The sequence below is a fragment of the Perna viridis genome, chromosome 13 (genome assembly GCF_037379345.1).
Source record: "Perna viridis isolate PV_CMFRI_1.1 ecotype Kerala chromosome 13, ASM3737934v1, whole genome shotgun sequence".
Classification (NCBI taxonomy): domain Eukaryota; kingdom Metazoa; phylum Mollusca; class Bivalvia; order Mytilida; family Mytilidae; genus Perna; species Perna viridis.
In genome coordinates, this window is record NC_142457.1 from 7,273,921 (window position 1) to 7,300,155 (window position 26,235).

The 26,235-nt window shown below is 32.3% G+C and overlaps 1 protein-coding gene across 11 annotated transcripts in view; it reads right to left on the reverse strand.

The window, feature by feature from the left end:
* LOC148599416 (uncharacterized) overlaps positions 1-24,463 on the reverse strand; it is a 96,671-nt gene extending 72,208 nt beyond the window's left edge. For 5 of the 11 annotated variants that reach the window (XM_088558859.1, XM_088558863.1, XM_088558862.1 and 2 more), the window contains exons 1-4: positions 20,795-20,898; positions 14,634-14,774; positions 3,693-4,476; positions 2,481-2,610 (exon numbers count right to left, since the gene is read on the reverse strand). The gene's annotated coding sequence lies outside the window, so the exon portion shown is untranslated. Of the gene's footprint in view, positions 1-2,480; positions 2,611-3,692; positions 4,645-14,633; positions 14,775-20,794; positions 20,899-24,287 lie in introns of those variants that run through there. The other 6 variants (XM_088558851.1, XM_088558855.1, XM_088558852.1 and 3 more) reach the window with 6 other exon arrangements.
* Between the last annotated feature and the right edge of the window lie 1,772 nt (positions 24,464-26,235).

Consider the following 26,235-nt stretch of genomic DNA (forward strand, 5'->3'; position numbering starts at 1 on the left):
TTCATAAACCTAAAAGCTTTCCAATTTCCTGAACTTCCCCTCATCAAGCATTAAAATTCTAATGGGTATCTACATAATGTGTTACGAACCATGCAACACTAAAAATTCTTTTATTTTCAAACATGGAGCCATGTATTAAGTAAATTACAAATTTAGAATTACTACATTCAAAGAAACTATCCAGCCACATAAGTAAAATGCATATTCCATGTATAAACTGCCTGATCATCTTAGTTACCATACATATATGTACCATTAAAATTTAATCTGCTTTAAATTGATTTTTACATCAACATTTCATAAGACATTATCGCAAGCACTCCATAACATTTAAAATCTCCAACATATAAAGTGCATAAAAAACATCATCTCTACATTTAATGGTAAATTTCAAACAATGCAGTTAATGACATTCAATATAATATCAAAATCATAAAAAAAAAAATTGAAACACTCAAGAGAAAAAATATGATACACATGATACCCAGGTCAACTCCACTAGGAGAAAACCCAATTTAATAAATTAGTACTAAAAGGATGAAGAGTGAAAGACAATTAAATTCAATAATTAACAGCTGTGCTATAGCACTTGATTCTCTCTTCTCCTTTCGATTTCATGTTTCAAGTCTCATGACTGTGAAATAAAAAATTGGAACAAATATAAAACAGAGGAGCATCTATTAGTGATCAAAGACAAATTATGGATAAAAAGGTTATAAAATCTTTCCTCTTACTGAGTAATGAAGGGAACCATGTTATAGCAGAAATCAAAAGAATGTAATCCAGGGACAAAGATCAGACTTGGGAAACAGACACACACAACATGAAATAACCAAAATAATACATACCAAGCAACAAAAAAGAATGAGCAACTCAAACTCCACTAAAATTTTGGAGCATGGACCAGGTGCACCAGGTTGGTAAGTGTCCTCTGTTTTTCTAGAAACACTCGCCAATTTGCTCATAATAAAGTCAAGTATAGGGTAGACAAAAGAGGTAAGGAAAACTATGACACATTGAACAAATGGAAACACTGAAATGATCTGCAAGTTCATGATGACAACCATAAAACTTCTGTTCTAAATGATGACTTCAATCTTATAGCAACATAACCGGCCGGCCTATTCCAAAAGCCTAATTGTAAGAAGTCCAGAATGGTACAAAAAGTCTGCATAGTTTACCTATATTGTATTTAGGTTACACTCTGGTGCTATTGTTATACTTCATCCTATCTATTCTTTTTTTTAATCCAAGAGTTTCTTGCATTATTACCAGTATACAACATTTTACAATTTAACAGCCACCAGAATACTATAATTCATCAGGCAAAAAACACTAACATAATCATAGCAACAGAACTGTGTCATCTAAAAAATAACCAATAGTAATAAACAAGTAAATTCAGTCTGGTCTGAGAATCCTTGCCATCTCTGTGTCCCATAGATACATGTACAGATAATTTAATTTTTTCTGATGGACATTTGGACCTACTAGTACTAGCTTATCTTGCCAGACCTATCAACTTCTTGCCGGTCCTTGCAATTAAACATTATTTATATCTACCCAGAAATCTGCCACTCATTAGATCTTGTCATGCTTGCAAAAATACCTTGTTTATCAGACCTACTAAAATACTTCAGCCTTTTTCACAAAAATTTGTAAGAGTAAAATTAGTCGTTAGTTATGATGTCACATTACTTTGGATATATTATGACAATGTAAGTTACGACTAAGATTTTTAGAGAATAGGACCCCAGTCCCTAGTTGTATCTCTATTCTTGACATACTGAGGTATATTTCCGGTACTGATTCTGTTATTTTATGTGATTGTATACTGTAGTCAGATAAACTGAGATGGGCTCATCAGATAATCACAAAAGGAGGAAAAGGATAAATAATACACCTGTCTGTCTGTGTGTCTGTCTGTCTGTCCATTTTTATCTTTGCTAGTTTGAGTCATTATTAAGTGTTTAAACTACATGCTGATTTTCCAAACCAAAAAAAAAAATTTAACTAATTCAGGGTCTAACCTAGAGAGAGAATTGAGCAAAAACTTCTCCTTGTTTGTGCTCACTCCTCTCATTTGCCTTTGACAAGCAGAAGTTTTTGTAAAAGATTACATAGACAAAAGAATCAACACTGCTATTTTTATTTCCAACAGAATTTACAAAAAACTTGTCCATGTCTAGCTTAGGCTCTGATTAACTCGCAAGCAAAAGTCTTTAATATTCCATGTATGTTGGCATACATAGCAAAGATTTCACTGGCTGTAGTGTCTTTGAAATGATTGACTGTTGGGGTTTAACGCCCGAGCAGCAATATTTCAGCTATATTCAGGCGATGAAAGGATTAATGATAGGTGAATTGGTTGCATACTTTATTTGGAAAATGTAAAAAAAAACAACAAAAAGGTCAACAGTCAAGTTTAACATGGAGCAGAACTCACACTAAATGGCAAACAAACAAAAAACAAAACTTACCTTGTTTGATTTGCAGCTAAACTCCAAATCTCTAAAACAAATCTGTTAAAATATTTTCACATATGATTCTGTCACATGGTATTTCTTCCTTGTTAATTGGTTACTGTTAATGAAGAATGTCCTTTTAAGCCTGTCAAAGAGATATTTCAAAATTGAAATAAATTCGGTAGAATTTGCTCTTTTCAAAATATAATTATGTTTGCCTTGAAAATATTTGAAGCAATCAAATTAAATGTTGAAATCTTGAGAGTGTTTTAGTTTCTCTAAAATCACTTAAGACACATCTCAATTTAATTTTCTAAATGGAAACAAATATCAACGATCCATTACTGCTAAACCATAATGCCAAACAGCCAACAAAGATAAAAAAAAAATAATTTGAACATGAGGCAATTCTTTAAGTTCCACTAGCTTGAAATATGTCTGAAAAATGCTGATTACTAAAGAGCAATGAGGCATTCATTAAATTTAGTTATATCACAAATTTAAGACAAATTGATGCTTTACAGTCTTCTTATGGTATGGAGTATCGATCAAATTTACTAATTACTTGAAAATGAACAGGGGTTAATATCTCTGAGCAAAATGTACTTTTAAAACAACTCAGGCAAAGTTTAAAGATAAACAGAGTACGCAATACTGTGAAACAACATATCTCAGCTACTTTTCAATAATTTGATACAGGAAATACAAATTATTAAAATTATAAATGTCAAGAATTCAGAAATTCAAAAATAACACATTAAGCATGACACTCTAAAATCATCAATTAAAACTCATTAAAAATACATTAGTTCCCATTCAGTGCATTCAGTACATTAGAACCCAACAGGAGCGTTCAAAATTCCTGTAGAACCAACCACTTTTTGTCCCTCTTCAATGGACATTTTTTTTTTTACTGTAAATTTAAAAATCATAATTATTGCATTCTTTATCATTGGGAAATTTTTTTCAATTAGGCTTATTCTAATTTTTGCAACTTTGATGAAAAAATACATGTAATGTAAGAATTATCAACATTAATAGGAAGTTTTACTATTGCAAAAGAAAATATAAAATTTTTGCAAAAGTGTCTGAATGAGTAACCAAGGGAACCAAGATTCTACTGAAAATCAAAAGAATGTAATCCAGGGGTGAAATTACAATATGTTCAAATCTGTGTATTCCAACCGTCTAAGCTGACAAAATTCCTTGTGGAATTAAACTGATTACCTGTACCCAAATATTTTGTAGTCTACAAATTTTTCTGCACGACTGAAGTTGATTCCATTATGCATAACAAAGATTGTTAACGAAATATTGCAGCAAACTGCATCAATAATTCAACGACTGTTTCCTTTTATTGGAGCCATGAAATGAAGCTGTCAGGAACATGAGAAAAATGTCTCTTGCATCTCAATTGATGTGTTAAATTGTGTGATAGTTTAATAATTCAAATTTCCAAACCTTTTAATCGAAATCATAAATAGTGCTGCTACTTCCCTGGAAATGTCATAAACATTCATCTGTTGTATAATCCATCAATACTGACATCAAAGATTCAATTAACTGTAAATTGAATTGACAAGGAATAAATTTATGCCATTTCCAAAAATCTTGTCAATGTTCATCTGCTGAAATTTCCAATTATGGACATCCAGAATTGAACATTTACACTGTTATAAAATTCTGTCACTATGAAAATGATAATTGTTATGCACATATATATGCATCTATAATCTGTGGCCAGTTGACCTTTCTGATGTCAATTGTCATGAAGGACAATAAAACTACCAAGTGTATGCTTACTTTCTAGCAAATTTGATAGCTATCTGTCAAAATCACTAAATGTCCATTTCCTAGCAAATTCAGTGGTTATATCTATTAAAATCACTGTTTATTTCCTAGCAAATTCAGTAGCTGCATCTGTTAAAATCACTAAATATTCATTTGCTAGCAAATTCAGTTGCTATCTGTAAAATTCCACATCATTGTCTGGAACACAAGCCACCTTTAACTGAAACACACAAGGACATATGTCATTCTAAAAACTTACAACCTTGTAAAATTTGTTTCTTCAAACTTACAGCATCACAAAACGAAATACATCAAACATACATGGAGATTAAAAACTACAAAAAACATGCAGCCTCATGAAAACCATGTCTAGTCATACAACATCATGTAACAAAATTCATTGCAAAATGTCACTTAAAGTTACATATCCTTGAAAAAAAAACAATTTATACAAATATGAAATATCACTATCAGATCTAAAAACCAATACAAGAAGAAAATAGTTTGCTCAATCTTTCTACGTTACTGTAGCTGTATACAAGTGTAAATCAATGTCAGCCGATGCAGATTGACATATTAGTACAAGTCCTTTACGATAATATGAAAACCAATAAATGTACAATTATCTTCTAAATCTGGACTATCAGTGAAAAGATTTAATGTTTTTATTGTTTATAGTGACATTTAATTCAGTCTATAAATGTCTTGTTATAAGTCTTTATCAATTGGGATATTTGTTCCCCTTTCCAATGCTGTATAAAAGATAGCCTTAAATATATTTAAACCTTTCTATAGAACCAACCACTGATAAGAAACCTGTCTAAGGAAAACAAAAATTGGGTAAAAAAACCTGTTTAAGGAAAACCCAAATTCGGGAAGAAACCTGTCTAAAAACCTAAGGTGGGGAAGAAACCTGTCTACAACCCCAAAGAGGGGAGGAAACCTGTCTAAGGAAAGTCCTGTGGGGAAGAAACCTGTCTAAGGAAAACCCGAAGTGGGGAAGAAACCAGTCTATGGAAAACAAAAAGTGGGGAAGAAACCTGTCTGAAAAACCCAGTGAGTAAATAACCTGTCTAAGGAAAACCCAGTGGGGAAGAAACCTGTCTAAGGAAAGCCCAAAGAGGGGAAGAAACCAGTCTAAAAACCCAAAGTGGGGAAGAAACCTGTCTATGGAAAACCCAAAGAGGGGAAGAAACATGTCTATGGAAAACAAAAAATTGATAAGAAACCTGTCTAAAAACCCAAAGTGGGGAAGAAACCTGTATAAGAAAAAACAAAAAGTGGGGAAGAAACCTGTCAAAGAAATTAAAAAGTGGGAAAGAAACCAGTCTAAAGAGAACCAACGATAAGAAAGAAACCTGTCTAAGTAAAACCAAAAGTGGGAAAGTAACTTGTTTTTGAAGATTTTGGGGTTCCCTCATATCCACTATATCTACCATCTACAATAATTAAAATAAAAACACTTATCAGTTAATCACCACCTGTCTTATACAAATATCTTTCTCAGCTAAACATAGTCAATTTTATATCATGTCAGTTACATATATAAAATTGTAAAGTGAAACCCGTCTAACTCTAAATAATCCCAAAACCTGTTAAAACCAAACAGTGTTTAAAGTCACTTTATGGCAATTAAAGTCATTTTAAACCTGACCTAACACCTGTATACATTGAAACAATTTTAAAATCTGAATTGGGATTGTTTTTGACTGCTTTCACTAAATTAGAAAACAAAGTTTCTCTTCTGTGTTTTGGAAGTATGAACTTGAGGGGGTAGGGGGGAATTTTTTAAGTAACCTTGAATATTACAATTACCTTAAAGTCTTTGCTACTCCAAAATTAATACAAATTTTGTGAAAGATATAATTACCCTTTACATTAGTATACCTTTGCCTCAAAGTGGAGAATATTTGATCCTTTTATCAACTGAAAAGTTACAGATGCATATGACAAAACTGTACTTTTAGATGAAATATATTAAGTTATATAGGTGAATAATGATCTCTGTTGTCTGTAATTGAAAATACACAATGTCATTATTCACCCAGATTAGAGAGAAAAAGTACAAAGTGGGATGTATTGTAGTCTAAATGTAAAACCCTTATGTGGGTGAGAGGAAAACAGAGGGAGTGTGTAAAAGTTACCCTGATTTTTTTTTCTTTTGAAAGTTTACACTGATGTCACACCAAATTAAATCAAATTGTTCTTTTCAATGGAGAAAACAAAACACAGCTCTCTTCATCAGCAATATTCCATGAAAAATATCTTCACTAAAACCTTGAACCTCCAGAATAAACACGGAGCACAAATGATTAGAAATATCGAACAACTGAGGGAAGAGCAATTAAACATGGATTACGGAAAATTGTGTAACACAAAGAGAAAATTGAATACCATTAGTTTTTTTATTACTGAGCTGATAGTTAGAAATAATGATGGATCAAAGGAAAACTTTGCATGCAGCTCATGGAGTTAGCAGACGACACTGTAATTTGACAAAAACAGGAAATGCAGGTCTGGTAACCTAAGAATTGAGTACAGAAATAATCTCTCTGCTCATTAAATTCTGCTGAGTACAACATACATATAGCTTTAAATCATAATTACTGGTAAAAGGAAAGGAAATACTCCCATTATTTCAGGAGACAGTTTCTACTGAGGGCAAATATATCAACTATCATTAATTCTTTCATACAGTTCATTTGCTTCTACCACAGCTCCAAATAAAGGTGGTGCAGACTGAAAAAACATTTTTGTTAACAGCAAAACTGCAAAGGTGTGTTTATTCATGGTTATCAATTTTCATGCAGTTTTGAATTGTTTGCACTGAAAACATCCATCAGCTATCATGGTGTACACTGAAGTTCAGTAACTGCAGCCATTGTCAATTTCTAACAGCAACTTTTAAATATTTCAATTATCAGACGACCAATAACATTTCAACCCTTGCTATTGAATTCTAGATTGAGGTTAGGTCAGTCAGGCCAGGTCTCAAATGGAGGATTTCCTCAAATGAAATTTCAACCAATCAAATTTCTCAATGTGGAAAATCTCAACTTGAGATTTTTTCATGAAATCTGACCCAGTTGAAAGTCATGTGAGCAATTATGTAAATAATTCTTTGGGTTATTCATGTAACAGATCACCAGTCTGCATCTCTACAAAATTTGTCCATTACAAAAATTTATTCAAATTAGCATTCACCATATTTTGCATTATATAATTATATAAGGTCCCTGACCAATAAATCATACTTGCATTATTAAACAAAAACACTGAATTACTTGCTTGTCATATAAATTTCAGGATTAATTTCATTTCTGTTTCCTTACAGGAAATTGCTTGATCTTCAGTGTAAGTGTTTGTAAGAATCAGGCAAAATGGGAAAAATCAGAAGCATGCATGTGAAAACCCCACTGATCTGAAAATGTAATATCACTCATGGATACCTTCTCTATTTGAAAAGACCATTATTTAATATCTGCAACACTGGCTTTGCTCAGAATTTTTTCAATAGAATGTTACAAAACAATGAGGTTTTTAACAGAGTTATCTGTCCTTGAAATGTTCATTTTCAATGCATTTCAATGAAAATATAACTCAATGCACCAAGATGATATGGAAAATATTGTCAAATTACACTATCTAAATGATTGTTTTTTTTCATAACCATGTTTCACCCACTGCCTGATTCTTACAGAGACTGACACTTAAATACTATCTTGAACTAGAACACTTACTATCCATAAGAAATATTTGAAATTTTCTACTCAGCAGAACTGCTTGGTTTACAATTAATACAATGTACCAGCATCCAGAATGAAGATCATATTATTCAATATGAAATGTAAGTAGTTTACCATGCTAAATCATACGTGTATCTGCAATAGGAGGATGGGGGATGGAAAAGAAGGGAGTGCAATTCCTCATTCTTTCAAAAAAAAATGGCCTAGTTCTCTATAGAGATGCAATAGGATGGTAAAATATAATTGTAATGTATTTTTAACTTCAGCCAAGGACATTTTCTTAAGTGCCTTTAATGACACAGATGAAATATCCAAGATATATATAGACTTAACAAAATCATATTTACTGAAATTTAGTGCCTTTTTATCCTTTCTAAAGTGTGCAATGCTAGCAGAGAATTTCAAATATGCTTTGTTCCATTTATAACTTATTACTTTGATTAACATTATAAATTGGAGCCAAAACCAGGTCTTAATGAATCTACTTCTTTTGAACCTCAGATGAATATCTGCAGGTCAATGAAAATCAGCCAAATTTATTCTTTTTTCTTTATTTCAAATTTAATTTTACTCTTGTAAATTTTTCAAAAGTTCAAAGCTTTAAAATGTCTGTTCCTTTCATATTTCATATAAATAGTTTAAACAGAAATTAACATTAAAAAAAGACAAAAACAAATCCCATTAATTCACAGGAATATGCCATGTAAATAATAAGTAATTACAAAATCATAAAAAGATTATAAACAACATAATTATACCCCTAAGAAGATTTCAAAATCAAACTCCAAATTTTAAATACAGTGAAATACTTTCATATTTAAAGAACAGCCTTTAATACATTGATGTAAACATGCATTAATACTATGTACATGTAGGTCATCTATTACATAGTACATGTAGGTCATACTTATTATGATTTACCATGAACCTTATCATTTTTCTATTTTCTTATTGCCTTAATTCCATATAAAATGTTGGATATCTATGTTTTGTATACTATAATGAATGATACAGAATATTTCTTCCCATACTCTAAGGAGTGGGTTCCCCTTGGATTTCCCATACATGATAGAATGATTCTTCTTTGATTTTCCATACCTTGGAGAAGGAATCTCCTTGGATTTCTGATAGTAATTAGGAGTATACTTTTCTATACTAAGAAGGATTGCCCATAAGTAGAAGAAGGATCCTCCTCGAATTTCCCATACCTAGGGGTGATATTTCCAGTATATTAAGGATAGGATTTCCAATACCTAGAAGTAGGATTTCCCCATACCTAAGGAATGGGATTCTTCTTGAATTTCCCATTCCTGGAAAGGAATTTCCTTTACCTAGGATTAAGACAAGAAAGGTAATTAAGTTTCACATTTAAATTTCCCCATATAATTCACAAAACAAAATTTTTATTTGAGAGAGAGATTTCAACCTCCAGAGCATATCCTCTACCTCTTGACACTGTTATCAAACACCAAATTATGTAACAGGGGATCACTTTAGTAATCATCCAAAAAGTTCAGGACCCTCAAACTTTAAAATTTCATGCAGGGGTGTAGCCTGGTATGGCAGGTACTGCTGAGCAGTACCAATAATTTTTGTTGGTATGTCATGCAGTACCTAAAATTCTTGTCAAAATGTTTTTAAAAACAGGGTATTTCACTCAGTAACTAATAAAAACAAGTTCGTTACCAGTGCCACACCAATGAAAATTTTGATGCAACACCTCTGTCATGTACCTGGCTATGGGTCTCGGACCTTCAATTCTACTCATTGACAATTTGTTGAGAACATGTAGTTTTCCTTAAGTGGACTGCTAATTTAAAACTTGGAAAAGTCCAGACCCTCCCATTTGGGCCCCTGTAGCAACTAGACAATAGACCACTCTGAATGCTGGTGACATGCGAGACAAAATATCCCTTTTTTATTACATGCAGAACAGAAACTAATTACAAATTCAACAAAAAACTATCAACCCACATGAAAACTCTGTAAATAATTACAGCAAAGCATTGTTTACAAGGCACTTGAGACTGGAACTTTCTCAAGCTGAACGGTTGACAATAGGACTGATGGAATAATATACTATTTTCACCCTTTTGCTAAATGGAAATTGCATCAATTTCATCAAAAATGTGAAACTTGACAGGAATAATCAATTTTGGTTGCAGGAGTGCAGCTTGAATGCTGTAATATTAAACCACTTGAGGATTATCTTCTGTCTCTGTGTTTAACTTTTCACTGTTTATCGCAATAAGTATTTATAATGGCAGACATCATGTTTCCATTTGCTAATAAGGGAATTTGAGTATAGAACTTAATCTTTAATCCTTTAATACCATTGATATCTGTTTTTTTTTTCAACCGAAAGGCAGGTCTTTTGCTTTATAACATGGTGACCCAAAATAAATTAAAGGATTTGACATTTATTAAATACATTTTGTAAAAAAAAGGGGTAGGGGTATTTTTGTTTGTTAAAAACAAATGTCAGTACAAATAAAACCATAAAAATGGGAAAGAAATGGAACCTGCGAACCTGCAGAAGGGGAGTGTTGCGTAACAAAAATTTTGCATCTTTTTAGAGGAGTTAAACACATGTAGTAAAGCCTGGAATTCTTGGTTAGAAAGCCAATGAAAATTTATCATTAATGAGGTATAATTGGGATATATATATATTTTTTTGGGGGGGGATCTGGAGGGGTGGTGGTGTTAGTGAGGGTGTTGGAACATTTTAAGAAACATAAAAAATAAGACCACTTGTATAATGTTCCAACTACTTAGTTACTGTGGCTTTTTACAATTATGGGATGCAACAACTGTCTTTTAAATTTCATACTAATATAAAAATAGTTAAGTTTAACAACAGGGGCTTGCTCCAACTATCAAATATACGGCCCACTAGTACATAACCTACAAAAGGGTTATCCCAGATTTGAGAGTGCTTTGCTTCAACTCATTTTTTTCCAATAAAATGCAATATATCACTATTTACTGTTCAGCAATCACAAATGATAAATCTAATAAATAAACACAGGTATCACAATCAAATACTACCAATTAAATCAACACAATGATTTGAACATTGAAACTCCATATATTTACAATTGCTTGGACCGAAAGTGAAACTACTGTGACCTAGTCATCGCTAGACAAATGCTTCAGTACCATTCTGTGTAAGATTCAGACAATGCGCGGTACATCACTATTCTCAACTTAATCTGAAATATATTCAACACATCTAACCAAGAAATGTCTACGACTACGATTTTTTTTGCCTGCTTATGAAAAAGTGTGAGAAAACTTTCCTACCATTTTTCCAAAGTTATTTGCAATGCTTATTTCATAACACTAACTGACTTGGGTGAAACTATTTATCAAACTTTCAGAGCAATTATGGATTATAAAGAGGGACACCAGGGTGCTCAAAGGGGATAGAGAGGAACATTGGTATAAGAGGATGAGACACTGTGTACCTTCATTTCTATCTAAGGAGGACATTAAATTCACACAACACAAAGTAAGTAAAAAGAATACACTGTCAAGAGACTACTACAATTATTTTGTGAAAAAAAGAATACACTGTCAGAAGTCTACATGAAAACTACTAAAACCATTTTGAGGAATATTCAATCTGCACTGTAAGTAAAGAGCAATGGAAGTTTTGAAGTGAACATAAAAAAGCCTGATAGGGAAAGATGTTATTTTTTATTGAAACATTAAAAACCAATTTTATTCTGTTATATAAGGAATGACTGTTATATTTTTCGGACTAACTTCAATCACGTGGTGCACACTAATTACAGTACCCGAACCAATTCGTGCAACAAAAATTGTGATCAGTCATCGGTCACCTATCAGTTTACGGTCAGTCATTGATCCGTCAAACCGATCCATTAAATCGGTGATCCCATCACATGACCACAGAGCAGTCACTATATTTTACGGTTTTTATTGTTTTCTTTGTCAATTTTACACATATTTAATAATGCAATAGATTTAAACATCAATTTATACTTTTATTTTACATTTCTTTTATTTCAAAAGAAAACAAACTGTGATCTGATTGGTCACCGGTCATCGGTCACCGATCCGTCAGCGATCAATCAGTCAACGGTCATCAATCCGTCAAATCGCTGCAAGGATCAGTTCAAGGACTGTAACCTGCATAGTCATTCTTTATAATTCAATTTTAGTATCAAAATTCAAGGAATCAAAGGATGATGATGTCACATTTATATCACAAAAAATTTTTTATCCAATCAGAAAGTGTTTTACATATGCTATTCTCAATTTGGGTGTGGTGTCACACTTTAATTGTATTGGTCAATTGAAGGAATTGACCCAAATCCCTTCAGAACTACCACGTCAATCTGCCGAGATGGAAATAACCTTATTTTTTTATCGTAAATAACTTTGAACACAGAAATTAATATTTAAAATGCTTTGGATTATGCAAAAGATTGTTTAAAAGAAGAGTTTTTATTGATAAAGAAGATAGTGGCTGCAGATTTTGAAATAGCTTTCAAGGTTCTACATCTATGTAGCGTCACCTTACTACACCTCCTAGATATGGCCGAGATGTCTGGAAAAGAGAATTAAATTATAACGCTACGTCAAAGTCTATTGACAACATTACTTTGTTATTGAAAGTAACCAATATTCTCTGTATCACAGCAATATACAGAGACAGAAAATGTCAGACAGTTAGAACAGTACAAAATGATAAATTACAGATCTATTCAGATAATATTAATTATTATTTCATCTTATCTTGGAAAATAAAACTGAAAACCTAATGAAGATAAAAAAAAAAGCAAAAACAAAAGTATTCTTTTTACACAATAACACAAAATTAACAAATCCAATAGTCACTAATTTTCAATGAATATTCATGAAAAGAAATTAGTAGTTTCTTTGAATTTGTCCCAAAAACCTTAGTATGATTTCCTGATCTAATGAAGGACTAATTTGGAGTGTTGATTTACCAAGACAAGATTAATAGGAAAGGAGATCATTCTGTCCTTTGTGTGAACCATAATATCTTTTCATCAGCTAGATTAACAGAGTATTGGAGAATATGACTTCAAGGTTTAAAGCAAGTACAATTGTTCCATAGATTTTTCCGACACAGTTGGTATAGTTTTGCTTTTCACCCTTTGACCTTAAGGACACTCTTCTATGGAAACGCAAGTCATCATATCGCAATTCTGTTTCCCCGATTGGCTAAATACTGATAATTTAGTGGTGTTCAAAAAATCTGTATTGAAAATTTGAAATTGGGTGCCACGTGTTATTTTCTTGAAAGAAATGTAGAAACTTAGAAGTTAAAAGAACAAAGTTTTACTGCATCGGCTATCTTTTTTAAAAGACAGTACTTGTTTAAAGAATAACTGGTAATACCAGTTGAGCACTGGGCTCTTCCCAAAGAATGCAGAGGACAATCAGAGTTCTGGGATTTTTTTTTTTATTTTTAGGTTTCTACAGGAAAACTCCAAATAAGGATAAACTTTAACAACATAACAATCCCTCCAAAATTTCAATTTTCTATTTGCCAGAGGGAAAGTAGAACATTACATACAACTTTCCAACACCAAAATTACACTTGCACTGGGTGAGGGAAAGTGGAATCCTAGAACACTGTCAATTGCATGTGAAAAATCCTCAAATCCATAAAATATAGTTTTTCCATGCTCCCAGTTTTTAGTGGAGTCCGAGTTGATCATTTTCTTTTGTTACTTTGTATGTATGATTTTAGTTACTTAATGTTCTTTGTTGCGTTTGTCTGTTTTTCATGTTTGGTCTTTGTCCCTGGATTACATTCTTTTGACTACCGCTATAACCTTGGTTCCCTTGATTACTTTTTGATTTCCGCTAGAACCTTGGTTCCCTTGATTACTCTTTGATTACCACTGTAACCTTGGTTCCCTTGATTACTCTTTGATTACCGCTGTAACCTTGGTTCCCTTGATTACTCTTTGATTACCACTGTAACCTTGGTTCCCTTGATTACTATTTCAAATTAAACTACCCAAAACTATATCAAAGTTAGATATAAACTAGCTTCAATAATTTTGTTAAAAATCTCCCTACCTTTTTTTTTTCTTCTGACAAAATTTAGTTTTTGTACATTCTACAGTGCAACTTTTAAATAAACAGTTGCATTAAAGCAAATGATACAGTGTGTATGGTCTGAACTCCTTTTTCAGGGTTGAAAAAAAAAATTTAAAAAATACATGAATGGAGCTTTCATTTTTTATGGTAAACATGCTTTGTACTTGGGGACAGTTCACAGACTTTGGATTGCTTCAATTTCAAACTAAACACATCATCTTCCATTAATTGTAATATTTGTTTATTCAGACAAAGATGCTATAAAGAGCACAAAAAGGGGAACAACTCCCTCAAACTTACCAAACATCTACAACCACTCATACCTATACCATAAAACAATGAACCAAAAATTTATTAAAACCAAACGAAGCATTGTTGGGTTATTGTATGTGGGACAGAAGGTCAGACTGGTGTTATATCCCCATCAAAGGACGAAATTTAAAAACATTAAAAATTATGGGCCAATGTCCTCTATTGACCTCATTCTTAACATATCCCTGGCTTTATTTCATAAAAATTCTTTTACCTTTCAACACTAAAATCCCGTTAAATTCTAATCCCTTTCACGTGTAACATTCCTTTTTTTTCTATCAAGCACCCAATGAAATCTGTTGCAACCTTTAATGATTGTCTTATAGCCTTTATATCTTCATTTCTTGTAAAAATTCTACAAAATAAATACCATCAATCAATCACTATAAAACTATACATGAAAGATAGACAATTGGATTAACCTAGTATTTCTACAATTTCTGAAAAAAAATTGTTTCACGTCAGACATGACAATAAAGGCCTGCGTAATCGGATTAACCACATCACTTCTTCTTATTTTTTCATACTTTGATGAATTGAATAGTATTTCTATGGAGATAGGTGATCAATTATATGAAGTAAAGTGTGAAATTCCTCAACATTGGGCAATTGTCATTTTTGCACTATATTCACAGGCCAGACAATGCCCAAGGGACTGGTGATTGTCCTTTTTTAAACATGACCATTAATGAAGGGTTGACAATTTCAATAAATCCTTTTACAGAAAGCACTAAACAGGTAAAAAAAATTCATATGAAACAACATAGTGATTAAGAAAATGGTCTCCATGCAAACAAATGCACAAAAAATTAGCTGCTACAAAAAATAATAAAAATATCAATATCATTTTGCCCAATTGATTGATTATTTTTTTAACATCCAATGGCAGATACTTCTAGTATTTCAGGATGAGAACAATGGACCAATGGAATACACCCTGTAATAGTCAGACACGCTGAATTGGGAATTTTGTTGTTCAAGTTAACAGTAGCAACAGCCTGTGGTAGGTATGCCACCCCATTTGGACAAATTATTCTGACTCTGAGCCAACCAGTCGTCACTCTTTCCCATTAAAAACCATGCGCTTGTTGGAAAAGCAGTGACTACCAATTTTAAAGTCTTTGGTGTGACTCGGGCAGGGATCAAGCCTGGTACAACCTTCTGCAATTGAGGCAAGCACTCTACCCTGAGACCAATTAGCCAGTTATATCATTTCACCAAAAATATAATCACAAGTAAATAAAATAACATAGTTCAACTGCTGACCCTTCCTCCCTTCTTCTTTAAAGAACATTTCTATACAAATCACTGGCAGTTTGTCAACTACCTGTATAATACCTCCTACAATGTAAAAGTTTTATGACAATATGTTCAACCTTTATAACAATATTAAGCTTAAATACAATCAAAATATTACTTGAAACATGGTTAAGTAAATATACAAACAAAATCTTTCTGTACTTCAAACAGTCATAATTTTAAAATTTAACATAATTTAAAATCTCTTTAGTTATGTTGACTTTACATAAATTCAAATCATATGGCCATGAAATTGTCTAAGGGGCATGAAGTAATAAGCAGTACAACTGACAAAAAGGGGGGATGATTCTATTCACCACTCTTTTCGCTAGTTATGTTGTTTTTAATGATCCAAAGCGTTGTTTGTATAAGATATAGTCGAGATAATTAACATGAAAAAGTAAATGAAGTGCATCATATTCACATTCAATCATAGCTCAACAGACAACAATCCCATCGGGATGAAAAATGTCAGCTCAAGCCCACCAGTGGGTCTTCAATAAATGACAAGGAAACTGTCACATTACAGGGCAGAATGTAGCTGGCCCCAAAACAACATTATACACAGGTACTGCGAAATAGTTGGCCCCTATACTGCAGCAACACAAAAGTATACTGAAAGTGAAATCAAAATATACATTCAGAGGCCAGAAATTCCTGACTTGGAACAGGCACAAAAAATGTAGTGGGGGTTTAAGTACTTTGGAATGAACACAACTCTCCCTCTTTTAACTCTGGCTACTGTGGAAAAAATATTATGCAATTAAACACACCTAAAAATAAGTTCAAAACGTCTGAGTCTTCTTTCAATTCATTAAACAAATTATGTTACACATATCATTCCAACTATTTGATAGATTGACTGTTCATGGAGAATGTTTCATCAATCAAACAAACCCTGCTTTGTACTACATACATGTAGTCCTACACACAGCTGTTTTGGGTTTTTTTTGTGCTAGCTCCCAGAAGCAACTTCCAGTAGATAGGCATGTTATCGTGCCAACCTATTGAAACTTTCTGTAGGTAGGCATGTTACGTGCCAACCTATTGTAACTTCCTGTAGATAGGCATGCTACTGTGGCAACCTACTGTAACTTCCTGTCGGTAATCATGTTACCATGCCAACCTATTGTAACTTCCTGTAGATAGGCATGTTACCGTACAAACCTATTGTAACTTCCTGTAGATAGGCATGCTACTGTGGCAACCTACTGTAACTTCCTGCCGGTAATCATGTTACCATGCCAACCTATTGTAACTTCCTGTAGATAGGCATGTTACCGTACAAACTTATTGTAACTTCCTGTAGATAGGCATGTTACTGTGCCATCCTATTGTAACTTCCTGTAGATAGGCATGTTACTGTGCCATCCTATTGTAACTTCCTGTAGAAAGGCATGTTACCGTACAAACCTATTGTAACTTCCTGTAGATAGGCATGTTACCCAGTCCAGGCCAAACCTGTTGTCACTTTATTTGCTCTAACTTTTATGTTGCATGCTTGACAGAGAAAGAGTAATCAAGGGAACCAAGGTTCTAGTGAAAATCAAAAGAAAGCAATCCAGGGACAAAGACCAAACATGGAATACAGACATACTCAACAAAGAACATGAAGTAACTAAAATCATACATTACAAAGTAACAAATGCAAAGGAGCAACTCGGACTCCACTAAAAACTGGGAGAATGGACCAGGTGTAACGGTAGGGCAAGTGTCCTCTGCTTTTCTAGAGACGGCCACTGAGTTGCTCATAAAAAAGTCAAGTCCAGGGTAAACAAAAGAGGAAAGGAAAGAGAAGCAAAGACTACTAATTTTAAGGTCTTCAGGGTGATTTGACAGGGAACCCAACCAAATGACCTCTTGCCCCTAGTTACTATGACACAACTGAAGTGGTTCCCTGAATTACTGTAAAAATACGAAAATTGATGGCTTTTAAAAGAACCATTTATTTCTCTGGTATTTTATATTCAAATAGCTTTTGTGCATTTTTATTTCAACAGAAACAAAAACATGGATCTTTGAAGACATTATAAAAAAGAGCCATGAAATTTCCTGTATTACAGATTCATATATAATTTAATTAGTTGTGGTATAAATCCTAAGAGATTGCCAAGAAATGATCTACGATATTTGAATTGTATTTTTATCGGATATTAATGTAACAATGATACAGATTATATTGATTCTTCTCCACAGCTTACAAGGCTAATATCGTAACAATCTATCTCATATTTTATCTCAAATGAATTCAATATAGCCCTAAGGTTTAAAACCTAATAAGGTCAAACAACAGCCAATGGGCTGGTGTTATCCTTCAACCAATATATTTTACTTTTATTTCATCATCTTTAATTATACAGATGGATTAATAGAACGCAAACAAATACTCAGGGAAGACAAATCTAGGATTTCAAATTGGTGAGTTCAGGAAAAGGTTATAAACCAGCAAAATAAGGCAGGAAGTTCTTGAGGACAATAGAAGCTTGTGAAATATTTTACCAGAAAAATCATATTATTGCAGAACTATTGTTTGTAGGGTATGAATTTTTATGGTTTTTGTGGCTTGGCCAAACCACAAGTTCAAATAGAAATGCAAAATTTCTGTTTATAGCTGTAATGCTCCTATGACTTTTGTAAAGAATATACAAAATAAAAATCCAAAAGCAAATGAATTTTGAATTAACCTTGAAAGTTGGTGCCACACTTACCAATATGGCAATCTTCATTGGCAGATCCAGGAATTTAAAAAAGGGGGGACAACTTCAGTGCTTTCCAGTAATTTACTAAAATTATGTTCAATTAAAATTTACAAGTATAAAAAGGAGGGGCCTAAGACTCACCTCTGAATTTTATATTATTTCAATTTTTACTGGAAGAGCCAAACCTGAAGAAAATTCAGATGCCAGCAAAGTAATTCCTTGAATTTACAGCATTTTGTGGCACAACAGAAGTTTCATGATTAACAATACCAATCAGGTGAACCCAACTGAAGAGTACAGGTAAGACAACAATCCCCAGGGATATGGCATGCTATTTAATGGGACAATGGCATTGTTTTTCATTTTAAATATGAAAACTGGTATTGTTCCCTTATTTCAAGTTTGAAATAGTGCCCCTAACTCCTCCTTAAAATAAAAAAAAAATGCACAAGTTTCTAACCAAAGATAAGTAATTATCATCCTTCTGTACTTTAAGTTATATGAAACACATATTTAAGTCAAAGTCACAAGCCTCAATTATGAAATATTAAAAACAACTTAATCAAACTGATGTGGTAAGTGAAATGCATTGTACTACATCCAATGTACATTTTGTAATTCAGCCTACTTTATGGCTTTAGGCTTTACACTGGAATAAGCAACAGATGTTACTCTGATGTTGTTTTAGACTAATCAACTTTGGAAAACAGCTTGGAAATCAACTTAATGAAAACTGTCCACAAAATTTACAATCAAATTATTTAAAACTGAACTTGATATGCCGTCCAAAATATAATACAAATAGGAAAACATGTGAAAATGGAAATGATGTAAAAAATTAATATGTATGGTACATGTACATGAAGTACTATGAATAAAGACTTGCTTTGCAAAAACAGCTTTTAAAATTGGTCATGCTGCTTCAAAACCAACACAAATACAAAATTCTGAATTTTTTATTCTGAGTAATAATTACTGGTACCTAAATCATTACTGGTACCTCAATCAGTGAAGTTTACTAAAACAGTTTAAGTTTTATTATTATTTTTTTAGTGATGGTCCAAGGAACGGAACTCTCAATATCTAATCTAGGACCTTTTGAAATTTCATTTACATGGGTCCTGAACCTTCAACCCTTTATGTGGACTATTGGTTTAATTTCCTAGAGTGGACCAATGATTTCAAACTTGAACAAGTCCAGTACCTTTCTGTCTTGAAAGTAAAATTGAACCCCTGTTTGAAAATCTAAAAATGGTGTGACACAGTACCACTAGGTGTAAGTTGTAAAAGTATGTCCTTACTGAACAGAATCTGTCTAACAGAGATTTACATAACATTTAGGATATGAAGGACACAGTGAAGTATATTTAAATGAATCTATCAAGTCCCAAAAATCTTTCCTAAAATACAACATTTAAATTTAGGATTACATCCAATTTTACAAAAAGAACTGCTCAAATCTAAACAAACAGTCTAATTTTTGACCCCACTCAACAAACATTGCAAAAAATACAACATTCAGAGAACTGATCAGACAATGTCAAATCATTCACAATTTGTAAACTTACATTTTTACAACTAATTATTACACTAGATTCTTTCAATATTATTTTTCAAATTAAAAAATAGGTTTGTACATACAAGACTTTATAAGAATCAGGCAATTTTTATCATTGCGAAATTTAATTAATCAGATGAGGAATTCAAATTTACTGTCAAGAGTGAATGGTTCTGGACTTTTTTGTATCCTAAATGAAAGGTCTACTAGAATAAAGTGAAAGGTCTTCATCTAAGTAAAAGTAAAGTATGGTACATGTAGGTTCAGGACCTAGGTACATAAAATTTCAATGGTCCTGCATCAGGGATGGAGGGTCCTGGACCAGTGTTAATTTGAACCCTTGTAGATACAGTGAAACTTGTCAAAACCTAACCATGAATGATTTTAAAACATGTCTAAACCAAACCTTCGACAAATGGAAAACCTGTCTACATTGAACCCTGAATTAACCAAAAACTGTCTAAACCAAGTAATCTGAAGTTCCTTTCTACTAGTTCAATACTATTTGAACCTATAAAAACTAAACACCTTACTCCAAACAGAACAAATCATTTCATCCAAAATGGGTTTGGTATAGAAAGACATACATGTACAGCTCTTCATTTTGACCTTTAAATCGTCTGAATATAGCTGAGATGTTGCTGCTTGGACGTTAAACCCCAACAATCTATCATTGACCTTTAAATATGTCTAGCAATAAAAATACACTCCCAAAGAAGTTGTGAACATGTTGTTTTGACAAATTTCTTTTTCTATTCAAAACAGTTTCTGCCTTCTGCCTCCTTCTATTGTAGAACAGTACCTGAATATTTGACATACCTTATTGGGATATTCTCCAATTCAATTCATTTACTACTGAAGTACTAGCTTAGATGATTTGTTAGCATTGAAAACCTTATATACTGAAAATCAAGAAGGTTTTATGCTCTGTTGAATTTGACAAAGTATAATTTTCTTTCAACAGATCTGAGAGGCACCTTTAAATAAAATTAAATTTGATATAAAGAAAAGAAATGTGATTTTTACAATACATTGTTATAATACATTCTCCCACGCATTTGTTGCATATAATGTCAGGGGCAACTTTCTACTGACAAATTAACTTGTATATTTTGTTAGTAAATTGTATATACATATTTAACTTTGCATGCATTAAAGTCAAATCAAAATTTTATCAATATGATTAAGGTAGTCCATAAAATCATAAGATGCAAGGCTAAAGTAGAAAAAAAAACACTTTCCTACCAGGAGGTATAAGCTGTTCTAATGATTCTGAGTGGAGGATGAAGAAAACAGACCAAATGTTTGCTTCATATCTATAGTAGGCATACACACTTTTAAAATTATCTCAAAGACATAATTGACATCTTGAAATTTCTAATTTCAAAGTAACAGTCTTTATAAAAATCAGACAGGAGGTGACTGTATACGTCCAAAACAAACAAATCAATTTTAATTCTAATTCAGGAACAGTTACAGACCACATATCTAGTACTAGTTTTTCCTTTTGTTGTTGTACTTATGAGATAAAAAAAATATTTAGATTTTACATGATATGGTGTTCATTGTAAAGGGAGGGTACTCCAAGTAAGGGTACTCTTATATGTTAGAAGGCACAATTATTAACATGTACTGGGATGTAGGAAGAACACTAATGATATACACTTTCCAAGAGTTATCATTCTTGCTTTGGTTGAACTGAGAAATTCAAGGCTCCAGTTGGAGCATTTGTGTCCAAATTAATATTAAAAAGATTTTTACTCTCATCCATTAAATGGTTTATTTGTTGAAGGAATTATATGATTTAATGAAATATGAAATGTAACACAATGATCACACAATTCACCAAATAAAATCTTAATCAGACTTTTCATTTTTAAAGTAGAATGACAAAGCAAGAACATGTGACAGCTATTTTGTTTTAATAAGTTATGGCTGAACACAGACAGTGGGTAAGACAGGTTTCACTGTACATTCCAAGGAATGGATCTGCACAATTTTTGACGGATTGATAAGCAATGACCAGTGACCAATTTTTTCACAGTTTTGTTATGAAAAGTGACAGATGATTGGTACATGTAAATTTGAGAATTTTCACTGGAATAATCCAAAATAATTCTGTATAAAATTTATCTTAAATTTAAGATATTAATTCCAATGGTTATATTTTTTTTAAAAATAAAACAAATGTAAAATAAAGACTAATTCATTGATGTTTAAATCTATCTCATTCAGAAAATATGTATAAAAATTGACAAAAGAAACAATCCATAAAATATATTTACCGCTCAGTGGTCACATGATGCAATTAATGGTTAAAGGATCAGTTTGACTGATCGATAACTGATCGGAAACTGATCAGTGAACGATAACCGATCACAATTATAGTTGCATGGATAGGTTCATGTACTGTTACTCTATTAAAATAACACCAGGATCTTGGCAACAGTTTTCGCCCCTCTCCTTCTTTTGCTTAAATCTTTAAGTAAAACTATAAAAGCCAGATATTTTAATCTTTTCCACATAAGTATACTTAAGTTGCTTTCTTTTATTCATTTCAAATTCAAGCAGAGAAATATTAAACAACTTACATACATAAGAATAATTTCCACTCATATTTTTAAAATAAATATCTAAACCCAGACCATCAATAAATTCATTGAGTTTTCTGACAGCAATATTTACTTTTTATATCAATGTCAACAATGTAAACTTGAAAGATACATAAAACATCTTGACAAAAATGATAACGGAATGTCAAAACAAACACCAGTCAGAAAACAAATAGCTGAGTTATCTACCTTTTCTATTGAGTTATCTCCCCTGACAAGACCACTTAATCTATAAGACAACTATTTATTTGCTTAGGCATGATAAAAGTGTAATTCAAATGATTTTAAAGGTACAGATATTAATTATATATCATTTTGAGAGGTTAAATTATTGATAAAATAAGTTAGAAATGAGAAAAACTTCAAGAAAGAACATAAAAGCAATTTTTAGTAGGGACCAGGGGTTTAAATTAACAGTAGGTGTGCATGGCCTGTGGTCCTGGACCTTTAATGTCTAACCTAGGTGCTTTGAAATTTCATTTAATTAGGGCAAAGACATTCAGCTATGATTGACACTTATTAGACCTTTTACATTTTCCCCATCTTTTGACTGTTTTTTTTTTCTTCAAATTTTGAGCAAAGGGAAGTAACTCTCCAAACCAACAGACTAGTTTATTGTACCATTAAGCGTATTACAGCAGTACACTTCAATTATTTGACTTCTTGTAGCTGAGGTAATTACTTGGATATTTACTTTCAAATAATTTATTTCATGCCATTTAGCTACTACCAAAGTGTAAACATTATAAGTTTTAAAGAAAAATGTTTACTGTTCTTCCTTTCCCCAATGAGACTGCCAAAAAGATTGTCCTTTTTGGAGGGTTACATTTGTTTGAAAAACAAACTAAAATGGCTTATATTCTATAAATATGAAAAAAAGGACTATTGAAAACTGTTGCTTTTACTCCATAGGACCATTTATTTAAAGTTTGAAATAAAATCCAGGTCCTTCCACACTTGAAAATTATAGCCTAATTGAAATAATAACTCCATCTCTAAAAATATGTAAAATTTTCCCCAAGCATGTACTTTGAAACACTATCACAGAGTTTGTGTATCGATTCCTCATCAAAATTTTCTGGCAAATAACTTTAAGGCCTATAAATATTAAACTGAAAATTTATAAATTATTTGTACAATCTTTTAACTTAACTGATCCATGCTCCCCAGTTTTAGTGGAGTCCGAGTTGCTCATTTGCTTTTGTTATTTTGTATATATGATTTTAGTTACTTTATGTGCTTTGTTGTGTATGTCTGTTTTCCATGTCTGGTCTTTATCCCTGGATTGCATTCTTTTGACTACAGCTATAATCTTAATTCCCTTGATTACTCTTAAACATTAATTTAACAGATTCTGACTAGACTTGCTCCCATAATCAAATATGCATCAAAACTAGCATATAAACACTTAACATGTATCCTGACTAGTATGGTATATTAACACAAAATTTGGTGATTATATACTAGTTGGCATTCATATTTTATAAATGTAGTCTATGGCCCCTGAAAGCAATTAGGCTCCTGTGTTCTGACAGGTATATTGGCTATAGTCAAGCTCAGAGAGTTCAAGTATATTACTGCAATCCTCACATAAAAAAAATCTACAGAATTATGCACTATTTCAAGTAGTTATAAAAAAAACTCACCTGTCATAAAACCCGTTGAAATGCATACCTAGCTGAAACCTCAATTTTACCTACCTTTAAAAATTCCTAAAATCTAAAACTTCCGTCAGTTTAAAATCTTTCATCACTATAATTAACAATCAATGAATATGGAAAGCTACAACTTTGACTAACTGTCACTTTGTTTTTTACACCTGTAGCAATAGAAAGCAATAGACAATTAAAATTCCTGATTAGTTAATCTTTATCCACAGGTGACTGAATTTACAATACATATCAAAAGTATTATGTTCAATTGAGCATGAAAAAGCATGGCAAAATTGTCAATATCTGGATCTTTAACCTCACAGGGTTGAAGTTCAAAGGTAAAAATACCTGCAGGACTAGAAAACAGAGAACAGGTGAAAATGGAAAGAGATTAAAAATTGTGCAATAAATACAAGAGTGGTAATGAGATAATCTAGCCTAAGGGGAAGATTGTTAAAAGATTATGGACATTATCCAAATGCATTAGGACTATTTCAATTTTACTCTATGTCAACACTAATGCATTTTAAAGTTATATGACATGCTCTTGGCAAAACATAAACAATATTAAATTTAATACAAAATTCTGCAAAACCAACATTGATAACACTCTACTATACTTCATGGGGGAATGCAGAATTGAATTAACGAGGAATATGGCTAGAAAAGAGTATGGACAACATCTAGTTACCTTTTCTTTCAACTGAGGTTTTTCTCTGTCATATTAAGTTCTGTGTACATGTATATATATTTTTTTCATCTAGAAGGGTCTGAAAAATTCCCAACAATATTGAAACTGTCAATTTTTGGTCGTTCCCTCTGCAGGACTCGAACTTGTACCGCTGTGACATCTATGGCAAAACCGCCGGCACAAAGTCCAGCACCCTAGACCACTCTGCCAGTTAGGCTATATTTTTTTCATCTCAATATACATTTCCATTTCAACTACATAGTAAAAGAATAACATAGATCTAACATTTTGATTTGAGCTGCACCCCCTGGATCCGCCACTGAAAGTGTGGTTATGATTAACAGGGAAATGTAGTTCAATCTTATCACCAGTTTAATGTTAAATCACTGAGCTAGGGGAGGTAACTCACAACAATAATATACAACTTCATTTAGAATTTTATTTTCCACAGTTATTTATATCCTTCTCCTGCGGTTAGTTGGTAAGTTACTTCAAAAGTTTAAATAATACACTATAATACTCACAGAACCTCGAAAGAACTCATGTTTGTTAAGACTTATTAAGCTAACCTTCAAAAGGGGCAACATACAACACTGCCACAGATGAAGTTTTGGTCTAGTTTCCTAATAAAAATGATGAAACTATGAATTATGAAACTTGTGTACCAGATATTTAATAAACCTTACAACTTTACCAGCGAAACTGGAAGAAGTTCGTCTATCGGGGAGTTAATTAGCTGGGGAAAGAAACGATGATAATGTGCAACCAATGTGTATACCGATGACAGACCTAGGGATTTTAGCCAGGAAGTGTATTAAGTCCCTGTTTTAGCTTATTAATTAAACATCCCCGTATCCTATGCAAAAAATAAGTATTTGTTGCAAAAGTCACCAGGGGTAGATACTAAAAGGTTTATGGGTGATAATATTAAGCGAAATCAGGAATAATACAATAAGTGGTCATTTGTAGAAGCATAGAAGTATAATATCTAGATATTATACTTCCATGGTAGAAGGTATATACTCTATTTAAAAAAAAACCTCCTCGTGTCTTATGCAAGTAAACAAGAATAAATAAACATAGTTATTTTGTTTCAAAAGTCACCAAGGGTATATATTCAAAGATTTTTGGGTTATATAATAAAGTCGTTATATCAATTACTGAATATATGCACAATGCATATACGGTGACAGTACCCTCACAAAAACCTCATCGTGTCTTATGCAAGCAAACAAGAATATATAGATTGTTATTTAATGTTATAACAATATTGTATTATATATATGTAATGTAAAGCGCTTATTG